This window comes from Triticum aestivum, chromosome 3D (genome assembly GCF_018294505.1).
Source record: "Triticum aestivum cultivar Chinese Spring chromosome 3D, IWGSC CS RefSeq v2.1, whole genome shotgun sequence".
Lineage (NCBI taxonomy): Eukaryota > Viridiplantae > Streptophyta > Magnoliopsida > Poales > Poaceae > Triticum > Triticum aestivum.
In genome coordinates, this window is record NC_057802.1 from 609,779,126 (window position 1) to 609,791,346 (window position 12,221).

Genomic DNA, 12,221 nt, shown 5'->3' on the forward strand with positions numbered 1-12,221 from the left:
TAGGAGCAAACCCCGCCCCAAACCGTGGGCTGTAGCGAGAACCCAACCTGTCTCCGCCGCTCGGTTTGGTCGTCGCCGGCCCAACTCCGGTGAGGTGACGTGGCGTCATTAGCCTGAGGCTAATTACCGCGCTAACCTCGCCCTGTGTCACTGACAGACCGGCCCCACCATGCTAATTAACCCCGGGGTAAACCCCTGTTTAGATTTAACCTAACCACAGTGGCCCACGCGTCAGTTTTGACCATGCTGACGTGGCCGTTGACTGGGCCCACACGTCAGCGACCCTAGCCAGTACCGTGACACTGACCAATGGGACCCACTGGTCAGGTTTGACCCGGGCAGCCCTCTTGACCTGCTGACGTCACACCGACGGCATGCTGACGCAATAAAGTATTTTCTGGATTTATTTTTATTCAAGAAATTCCAGAAAATCCTATAAACTTCTAAAAATCATAGAAAATAATCTATAGCTCAGAATGAAATAATTTATATATGAAAAATGATCAGAAAAATCCAATTATCCATCTGTACTGGTCTCATGCATGTTTAAACAACTTAACCTTGCTGTTTAGTTCAAAACATGATAAGGCACTATTTAAATTCATAATTTGAGTTTGGGATTGAACCTTTGGTTCAAAATGACCCAAACCCATCTGTTTGTAGTTGCATTAGCCAAAACACCTTCATATTGCCATGTCATAGCATGCATCATATTGTGCATTGCATTGATCGTGTTTCTTCTCTATTTGCCGGTGTTGTCCCCTCTCAGTAGACGTTGCTTCGACGATGTGATCGATGACACCGATGAAGAGCTATCCTATCTTCGGAAGTGTCAGGCAAGCAAATCCCTTTGTTCATTCCGATACAATCCCAGTGTCTCGCTCCTGCTCTCTTTTACTGCATTAGGACAACAACGGTTCATCTATTACTTGCTGCGGTAGTTGAACCCCTTATCCTCTGCATGACCTGTCATTGCCACAGTAAATAGATGAAACCCACTAGCATGAGTAGGAGTTGTTTGAGCCCTGATGTGCCTACTCATTCATGCTTGTTTGTCATGCCTGCTACTGCTTAGAGTTGAGTCAGGTCCGATTCATCGGGGAAGAATTGGAATGTGGTGAACATGTCCTACTGTGTGTGAACTAAGTGTGTGAACACGATTTGGTAAAGAAAGTGGTGAGAGGCCATGTAGGATTACATGGTGGGTTGTCTCATTGAAACCGTCCTCAGGAACTGAGTTCTGTGTTTGTGATCCATGAACAGCTACTACCAGACATTGGGATCCTTAATTGACTCTCTCGGCTTCTTAACCACCCTTGTCCTCTGTCCAGGAGTTGCAAGTAGTTTCTGGTGTTTGTAGTAAGATGGAAGCCGTGGACAGCGCTGACCCGAGGGGTGGGCTGTGATGCGGTAGGCTCGTGGCCCGGTGTACCGAGTCGCTCGTTTGGTGTCTCGGGAACACAGCATACATCGTTCGGGGCCTTATGTGGAAACCTCGGCCGGACTCCCTACGGATGGAACCTGAATAGGCGATAAACCTGGACTAGAGACTTGAGTGTTTCGGTAGGCTGTGGCCGACACCCTCGCTGGGCTTCCGCTTGAAGGTTGCCGAGTACATGCCGTGTAAACGGCGGTAAGTGGTGAGAGCGTGTGTGACGAAGTACACCCCTGCAGGGTTAACATCATCTATTCGAATAGCCGTGTCCGCGGTAAAGGACTTCTGGGTTGCCTATAACAGTTCATAGACAAGTGAAAGTGGATACTCTAAAATGCGCAAGATAAGCGTGAGTACTATGGATGGCGTTCTCGTAGGGAGAGGGAGCGGATCCATAGTGGTGTGTTGAATGGTGAATATGTGGACTCGTGTGCGCCACCTCAAAAGAGTTACTTGTAGTCGTACTTTAGAATAGCCACCGAGTTAAAGCTGGCTTGCTGCAGTTTAACTCCACCACCCCCTTTGTTGATACCAATGCCTATGTAGTTAGTTCTGATGTAAGTCTTGCTGGGTACATTAGTACTCACGTTTGCCTATTTTACGTTTTTGCAGAGAGACTTCAGTCTCGCTAGTAGTACCGCTTGGACTTCGACGTTTAGCTTGATACCTCAGCTACGATCTTGTGCCCTCGGCAGGATCTTGTAGATAGTCAGGCTTCTCAGCCTTTTTCATTTGTAGATGTCTGTACTCAGACATGTTAAGCTTCCGCATGTGCTTTGACTTGTATGCTCTGAATGTTGGGTCATGAGACCCATGTTTGTAATATCTTGCTCCTCGAAGCCTAATGAATAAATACTTGAGTCGTAGAGTTATGTTGTGATGCCATGTTGTATTTACACATATCGAGCATATTGTGTGTATGATTGAAATGCTTGGTATGTGTGGGATCCGACAACCTAGTTGTTTATCCTTGGTAGCCTCTCTTATGGGGAAATGTAGTCTTGTGCTTCCATGAGCCATAGTAGTCCGCTACAGCCCGGTTCAACGGAGTCCTGCTAGCCCAGCACTACTGCTCCGGAACACTTGACTGGCCGGCATGTGATTCACCTCGTTCCTGTCTCTGTCCCTTCGGGGAAATGTCACGCGGTGACATCCGGAGTCCTGCCTAGCCTGCTACAGCCCGGGTTCCCAGAGTCCTATTAGCCCAGTGCTACAGCCCGGATTCGCACGCTGCTGACCGACATGCTCGATGTTGATTCATGTATGCCTGTCCCCGTAAGTTAGTGCCACTTTGGGTTCACGACTAGTCATGTCGGTCCGGGTTCTCTGTCATATGGATGCTAGCGACACTATCATATACGTGAGCCAAAAGGCGCAAACGGTCCCGGCCATGGTAAGGCGACACCCGTGGGAATACCGTGTGTAGGAGATATGCCCTAGAGGCAATAATAAATGTTATTGATTATCTCCCTGTTCATAATTATGTTTATGTTCCATGCTATAACTGCTGTGGTTCCCGAGCCCGTATATCCATAAAGGCTCTGGGGAGAACCCATATGCACGTGTGGAATAATAAACGGTAAAATGTATTCCTAGTCGTGCCTCTAAGACTAGCTCAAGTGTTGCATGATGATTATGTTTTCCCAATCATGGGCATGTCTATGCCAAGCAACTTTGAGGGCACAATGTCAGGAAGGACATTTGTGTTGAATCGACCCGAATTGATGTTATGCTATGAGATACATTCGTCACAAGTTAATGGTTTATAACACAGAGATAGTTAATGTTTGCATAATTCCTTAGACCATGAGAGTATCGAGTTTCTTCATGCTTGCTTCATGAACTTTGGGGTTTGTTAAACGTCATCCATAACTGGATGGCTATTACGGCGGCTTACGGGTTCATGGGAAAGTATGTTAAGTAACTTGATAGCTCGAGATTGGGATTTGCTCCTCCGACGATGGAGAGATATACTCGGGCCCACTCGGTGTTACGGTGTCCATCATCGTCTGGCCAGACACTTTGTGATTTGATCACGGGGATGCCGGAACACGAAACGAGAAAAGAGAACAAAACCGGTAACGAGGTAACTTGCATAGTGGACAAAGTGTTGGCCCACGGGGATGCAATAAATCTCACCTCAGGTGTTTGTGATATATCGTGAAGCAACAGGAATAGCTCACCTCAACTGGAGGTTCACTCGAATATTCATTCGTGTGGGTATAGGGGTCAATATGGGTGTCCACGGCTCCGATGTTGATCATTGATCGGAAGGGGTTCCAGGTCATGTCTATACTTCACCGAACCTATAGGGTCACACGCTTGAGGGTCATCTATCTGCTGAATACTAGACAGGGAGTCTGAGAGAAAATCACCGAAAAAGTTTCGGACACCGAAAAGTTTCGGACAGCGGAATCGTACCGCAGAGAGAGGTCACCGGATGAGTTTCGGTGAAACCGAAAAAGTTGTTTCGGGGTATGCCATTAAGTCAAAATGGTTTCGGCACATGCCTGATAATTCTTGGAGGGTGCCAGAATCATTCTGGAAACTTTTTGGAATTTTCAGAAATAAAAACCGAAAATGTTTCGGAGCTGCCGGTACCGCTTTGGCTGTTTTTCGCAGATGAAATTCACTAATCTGAAATTGTTTCAGAACGAATCCAAAATCATTTTAGTGGGTACTGGAATTATTCTAAGACCCACAGAAATATTTTCGGATTTAGTGGACGCGAAAAATTGTCTTCATGAATAGTGAAAACGCATTCTTGTTTGCTTTTCGCAGATGAAAATCACTAAACCGAAATGGTTTCGGAACGCGTTGAAAATTATTTTAGTGGGTACTGGAAATGTTCTGAGCCCACATAAATATTTTCAATTCGAACGGACGCTGAAAAATGTCGTCATGAATAGTGAAAGTGCTTTTTGCTTGGCTTCTTGGAGAAGCCACCTTGAGGGCCTTTTTGGTATTTCCCCCCTTGGCTTCTTGGAGAAGCCACCCTTGGGCTTGGCCTATAAATAGGGGTGGAGGGGGCTGCCTAAAGGATCATCCCTTCTCACATACATGCCATTGCAATGATCTGGCTTCTTCTCTCCCTCCCAGCGAAATAGTTTCGTAGAGCCGAAAGGCTGTCTGGGTTCCGGCAGGAACTAGTTCTGGACGGCGAAGCCCTGCCGGATAGCTGACACCGTATGTGTGCAACTCTGTAGAGAGGTCGTAGTTTCGATCTTAGTGCCCTGAGGGGCTGTTCGAGAGTGCCTCTCGAAGGGCTGTCCAAGTGACGGTCCGAGTTCTGTGGGTCCTCCCGGAGGGCTGTCCGAGTGACCGTTCGAGTTTCGAAGGTCCTCCCGAAGGGCTGTCCGCGACACCGTCCGGGGGACTGTTCGACCGCCTCCCGAAGGGCTGTCCGTATGGCGGATGAGGGTATTCATCCTCGCGGTTGGGAGGTTGTAAATCCTAGCTGCGGGGATCTGCACCGCCGATCATCATCGACTCTACTTCCCGCTGCGCTACGAGTCGGTAACGAAAAAGATCAAACCATGTATGCAGTCTCCATAGTGGTCCTGGGCTGGTGCGTAGGTCGGAAAATTTTTGTTTTCTGCTGCGTTCCCCTACACCGTGCATAAGGCCGCAAAGTGATATGAGGTGTTACAGGCTAGATCAGTGTGACTTAGAATCGGGGTCCCGACAGCTTTGGTATCAGAGCCTGACTGCCTGTAGGATTACCAAGCCAAACTGGTCGAAGTTGAGTCTAGAAATGCTTTAGTTATATAAGGGAATTGATTGTGGAAGGGAACGTAAGGCTCTTTTTACTCCTTTACCTTATGCTCTTCTGATCTGAGTCATCCTCTTCTTTTCTACGGGGATTAAGAACTAGGCTTTCTCATTTTCCATCAGGATCACGTGTTACTAATCCGTAGTAACTTATAGGATTGTTGGTTACAAGCCCCAGTTCAGTTTCTACTACTTCCGTGTGTTCATAGTTGGTCTCGGAATCTTGATATTGTGTTGTTAAGTGGTTATGCCACCATTTTGCAGGATATCTCGAATCTTTTTCGAGCATTTACAGCCGTTATGCTGTCCGAGTCATTCCAGGTTTCTAAACAATCTAATGCATTTGCAATCCCTTCCTTCCATTCCCGATGTCCCTTTGGGCCAGTTCAACCACACGAATCAGTGTGTTGAGGTACTCCATTGCCTCGACATATATGTTGGAGCTAGTATTATGACCCTAGGTGTCTTAGAGGATCACCAGGTAATCTAGCCATGTTTTGTGTTCCCAGTGTGATGATTCTGGCCATTATTCTCGAAAGCATCCCGTGATGCCATTTAGTTAGTAGGTATTCTACTCCTGGGTTTTGAACCCGAGATTCACCCTACTTCATGTTGTTAGTATTTGCTAGTTCCCTTAAGATATTAGTAACCTTTGCGATAGTCCTCGAGGTCCGTGGTATATCCTTCTTCCAATACCATGAACCAATATGGCAAAAGCCTTTGAACCAAAAGATCGCAACCAGAGTGCTCTTGATGAGTCCTCCATTCATAGTTGTGAATCTGCCAGTCCTTCCTCTTCAGTATGGGTTATCCGGATCGAAGAAATATGTTGAACTTGTTCGACATACTAACCTATGCATCCACAACTCAGAAAGTTATATGTTCCTTTGGGTTGTCCCTCTTTAGTTATTTTCTGGCCCTCGTCTATCAATTGATAGTCAGGGGTAGTTGTGCATTCGTGTTCATCGATGCCTATTATTCCTATGGCCGCCAAGCCATTCTAATCCGGAATGACTAGGAGAAACAAACTCCAGTACCTCATCCATATCCAGGATTGGGTCAAAGTAGCTGTAACTCGCAGATCAAAATGCCAATCCAGTTTTTGTTCTGTTCTACCTTGGAGTGTTACCATCTTAACGTCAAGAGTGCCATGAGAATTGCACCACCTCTTATGAATTCTTGACGCAGTGATACTTCTCGCCATTATTATTCATTCCTCGGTTCCGTGTTATTGTAACCGGAACGTCGACAAGTGAATCGTGATGTGTGAAATCAATACTCCTAGCAGCCTTGTTGCTTGGTAGTTAAAGGACAATAATTTCATTCTTAGCGCGTTGGTTCTTAAATCATCATTCTAAGACTGATTGTGCTACCTAGTCTTTATTCCATGGTGCACTCTTCGATCAATGAGTTAGGATTATTCAATCCCTTGCTTATTTGATCATATTGTCTTGCTCTGAAAAGCAAGATTGTTCTCGAGCTTAGAGACATATCGGTGGTTCGTGATTTTCTGGATGTCTTCACGGAAGTACCACCAGGTTGTCCCCTGACCGATATGTTGAGTTCGTGATCAAGTTGGTTTTCTTGTAAACCACCCTTACTCCAAGAATGTGTGTTGGATACCCTGAGCTAGTTGGTTAAGCTAAACAACAACTTGGAGAGTTGGAAGATAAAAGCTTGTCCGACTCAGTTCATTCCAAGGGATATTCCTGTGTGTGTGTGTTGAAGAATGATGATATCTTCATTGACTGATCCTCGTGTCAATTGATTGGATCTATTGGCTTACCCAAATCTTTGATTTGCGTATGGGCTATCGTCAAATCAAATCAGAACCAATGATATTCGTAATGTTGTCTTACTCGTGGTTGATCCCTCGAGCATACACCATTATATCCTTTGGCTCTGACCAATTCTATCACTTGTTCACATAATTATGGAATTCCATCTCCATGGGAACCTAGATGAATTGTTGTTGAGCCCAGCAGCAACACTGCTACCTTCTCCATGATTCGTGTTGAACATCCAGCTAGCATTGGAAACTTTGTAAGCATTGCCTTCATGTTCCGCTCATGAGGTATACGTTTGGATGAAAGTAGTGACTTCCCCTAATTCACGTGCATTTGATGTAAGCTGCCGCCCTGAATTCGAGAAAGCTTGTTTTGCTTCCTCTGGAATCATCCCAAGTTAGTCACGCATATGTCCGAAGTACTCTATGGCTTGATAGGTTGGCCGCCTTCATTCTATATGTGTTTCCTAGCACACCAAGCCACTGATTGATTTGTTCAAGGAGAAGAAGTTCCTTCTTAAGAGCATGCCTTATGCAAGGACTTCGATATCCTCGATGATGGTTCCCAACCAGAGCTCGGTAGCGTTTTGTTGTAAGACTACCATGTGGTCATGCTTGTCTGGCACAGAGTGTTCACAGGTTGTAGCAGAACCAGCTCATGTTTTGGAGCTTGCCATCGTAGCTCATCTCCCGAGAATCTCGCACCATCATCTCGTCGGTTTGTGTTGCAAACTTTCTTTTCCAGACACGTTGTCTGAAATATCCTGTTACCAACCAGATCTGAATCTCAGGCAGATATGATGGTTGGAACTTCTCCAAGATCTATGATGTAGGTCCCGACAAGGTTGATGTTCTGGCCGACACACCTAGCCGGAAGATCTGTCATTGTAGTATCTTTGACCATCTTTCCATGAGGATTTCGTGCGACTTATTCTAGAAGTTGTTCCTTAGGGATCCTTGTGCTCTCAATTTGCTCGATGATTCTATAACCATTCAAACGTTGGATACACTCTCGACTGTTGAGTTTTTCCCAAGTTACCAGGATCATTCCGAGCATCTACTTTTTGTTCCCAGCTTGCACCTCGGTAATTGTTGTCCAGGATCATCTTCAAAAGTGGAATTACCATGGGTCCCATCCATCTCCGATGATAAGCAAATCATCCATTACGTTGCCTTCAACAAGGTAGTCCACATCGTCCACCCTAGCCCAAGTACGTCATTCTTTAGAACTCCTTCAAACGATCCATTGTGAATTGCCTCAGGCTGTTATGAAGAGTTTCAATGATCTACGGATCAAAAGTAATTCTTTTTGCCACTTAAGGGAATAATTCTACGAGTCATTTTCCCTAAGGGGTCCCATTTTGGAATCATGGCAATTACTTCCTCGCTAATTTGAAACTTATGCACCGTCTTACTTAGGCATGGGATTCTTGCCTACGAAATTGAACCTTCGTCATCTGTTTCTTTCCATCCACTGTCTCAACTCAAGAATTGCTCCAACGTCTCACTCCATGAGTTGATCTTGAGTGCCCAATCTTCAAGGAGGTCGATTCCTGTAGAGTTTCTGTCTGTCGTCATCGTGTTGGATGAAGTTCTCGACGGCAAAGACGTCAAGATCAATTTGAAGCAATGAGTCAACATCTTCAAGAAGGGCAATTGGATCATGAAGATTGTGATGGTCTTGTGACCCCCTTTCCTCTTACCTCACGTTTTGAATCTCGGGGCGAGATTCTTGTTTAGTGGGGGTGAGTTGTCACATCCCTAGTTCTGGCCTGACCTAGGCTAGCTTCCATGTGTTGCATCATGTTTAAATTCTTTTGAATTTGAAATGGGGATTGATCAAACCCTAGCATCTCTCTAAAAATACTAGGTTCAAACTTAAAATATTTTCAATGAACCCAAATTGGTCTGCAAAAATGTTCATGATTTATGGAAAAGGGTGAAAACCATATCCAGATATGATGTATATTTTTCCAGGACATTTTGGTATTTGAATTAACACAATACCTACTTGAGTTGGAGCAAATAAATTCCTATAAATATTTGGTAGCTCCAAATATTCTGAAACTTGGTGAGGGCCTCTGGTTTAAATCAGATAGTGACCACAAGAGTTTTCAGGATTTTATAAAATGATTTAGTATTTTTCCTAAATCAGAAACAAGTTACAGAAAAAAGAAAAAAAAGAAATAAATTTGAAAGAAACAGAAAGCAGAGAGAGAGTTACCTTGGCCCGTTACTGTAGCAGCCCAGCCCACTGGAGATGCCAGTCATCCCCTACCTCACGCCAGTAGGCAGGGGCGCGTGGCCTCCGCACGCCAGCACGCGCGCGGCCACCTCCTGCTTGCCGCCGCTACTGCTGGAGGGCGCCAAGAGCGCCACGACACCCCCTGCATCACCCCCTCCCCTCTGGTTCCTCCCTCTTCCCCCATCGCTCGCGCCGCAGCCACCCGAGCGAGCCCGTCACCGCCGCTCGCCACCACCGCGGCCACCGCCTCCCCCTCGCCTCACCAACGCGCCCAAAAGCTCCGCCACAATGTCGTCGTCCTCTCCATCGAGTCACACGGCGCCAGAAGCTCTGCTGCATCTCCAACGCCGCCGATTTCGACCTCGGGTGCCGGTGATCCCCACCGTCGTTTCGCCGGACCCCGTGCCTCCCCTGCCTCGCCAGCAGCACCAGAAGAACCGCGGTGAGCTGTTGCACCGTTTCCCCCATGCCTCATTGCCTGATTCGCCCCCTAGCCGCATCAACCACCGGAGCCGAGCGCTCCCCGCCACCGGCCATGTCGCCGCCGCGGTTGCAACACCCGCACGTCGCACCAGAGCACGTGGGCATGCTTAGCGCTTCCTCAGGAAGCCGCAGACCCCACCAGTTCGCCTCGAAACGCACTGTAGCGCCTAAACCGTCAGTGCCCGTACTCCGGCCGCCGCGGAAGTGCTCGCTGCCGTCAACTCCGGCCATCCCAGCTGCTGCTGCTACCACCACTAGATGCGCGAGAGCGCCAGCAATCCGTAGGAGCAAACCCCGCCCCAAACCGTGGGCTATAGCGAGAACCCGACGCGTCTCCGACGCTCGGTTTGGTCGCCACCGGCCCAACTCCGGTAAGGTGACGTGGCGTCATTAGCCCGAGGCTAATTACCGCGCTAACCTCGCCCTGTGTCACTGACAGACCGGCCCCACCATGCTAATTAACCCCGGGGTAAACCCCTGTTTAGATTTAACCTAACCATAGTGGCCCACGCGTCAGTTTTGACCATGCTGACGTGGCCGTTGACTGGGCCCACACGTCAGCGACCCTAGCCAGTACCGTGACACTGACCAGTGGGACCCACTGGTCAGGTTTGACCCGGGGCAGCCCTGTTGACCTGCTGACGTCACACCGACGTCATGCTGACGCAATAAAGTATTTTCTGGATTTATTTCTATTCAGGAAATTCCAGAAAATCCTATAAACTTCTAAAAATCATAGAAAATAATCTATAGCTTAGAATGAAATAATTTATATATGAAAAATGATCAGAAAAATCCAATGTATCCATCTGTACTGGTTTCATGCATGTTTAAACAACTTAACCTTGCTGTTTAGTTCAAAACATGATAAGGCACTATTTAAATTCATAGTTTGAGTTTGGGATTGAACCTTTGGTTCAAAATGACCCAAACCCATCTGTTTGTAGTTGCATTAGCCAAAACACCTTCATATTGCCATGTCATAGCATGCATCATATTGTGCATTGCATTGATCGTGTTTCTTCTCTATTTGCCGATGTTGTCCCCTCTCAGTAGACGTTGCTTCGACGATGTGATTGATGACACCGATGAAGAGCTATCCTATCTTCGGAAGTGTCAGGCAAGCAAACCCCTTTGTTCATTCCGATACAATCCCACTCTCTCGCTCCTGCTCTCTTTTACTGCATTAGGACAACAACGATTCATCTGTTACTTGCTGCAGTAGTTGAACCCCTTATCCTCTGCATGACCTGTCAGTGCCACAGTAAATAGATGAAACCCACTCGCATGAGTAGGAGTTGTTTGAGCCCTGATGTGCCTACTCATTCATGCTTGTTTGTCATGCCTGCTACTGCTTAGAGTTGAGTCAGGTCCGATTCATCGGGGGAGAATTGGAATGTGGTGAACATGTCCTACTGTGTGTGAACTAAGTGTGTGAACACGATTTGGTAAAGGTAGCGGTGAGAGGCCATGTAGGAGTACATGATGGGTTGTCTCATTGAAACCGTCCTCAGGAACTGAGTTCTGTGTTTGTGATCCATGAACAGCTACTACCAGACATTGGGATCCTTAATTGACTCTCTCGGCTTCTTAACCACCCTTGTCCTCTGTCCAGGAGTTGCAAGTAGTTTTTGGTGTTTGTAGTAAGCTGGAGGCCGTGGACAGCACTGACCCAAGGGGTGGGCGGTGATGCGGTAGGCTCGTGGCCCGGTGTACCGAGTCGTCCGTTTGGTGTCTCGGGAACCCTGCACACATCGTTCGGGGCCGTATGTGGAAACCTCGGCCGGACTCCCTGCGGATGGAACCTGAATAGGCGATAAACCTGGACTAGAGACTTGAGTGTTTAGGTAGGCTGTGGCCGACACCCTCGCTGGGCTTCCGCTTGAAGGTTGCCGAGTACATGCCGTGTAAATGGCGGTAAGTGGTGAGAGCGTGTGTGACGAAGTACACCCCTGTAGGGTTAACATCATCTATTCGAATAGCCGTGTCCGCGGTAAAGGACTTCTGGGTTGCCTATAACAGTTCATAGACAAGTGAAAGTGGATACTTTAAAATGCGCAAGATAAGCGTGAGTGCTATGGATGGCGTTCTCGTAGGGAGACGGGAGCGGATCCATAGTGGTGTGTTGAATGGTGAATATGTGGACTCGTGTGCGCCACCTCAAAAGAGTTACTTGTAGTCGTAGTTTAGAATAGCCACTGAGTCAAAGCTGGCTTGCTGCAGTTTAACTCCACCACCCCCTTTGTTGATACCAATGCCTATGTAGTTAGTTCTGATGTAAGTCTTGCTGGGTACATGAGTACTCACGTTTGCCTATTTTACGTTTTTGCAGAGAGACTTCAGTCTCGCTAGTAGTACCGCTTGGACTTCGACGTTTAGCTTGATACCTCAGCTACGATCTTGTGCCCTCGGCAGGATCTTGTAGATAGTCAGGCTTCTCAGCCTTTTTCATTTGTAGATGTCTGTACTCAGACATGTTAAGCTTCCGCATGTGCTTTGAT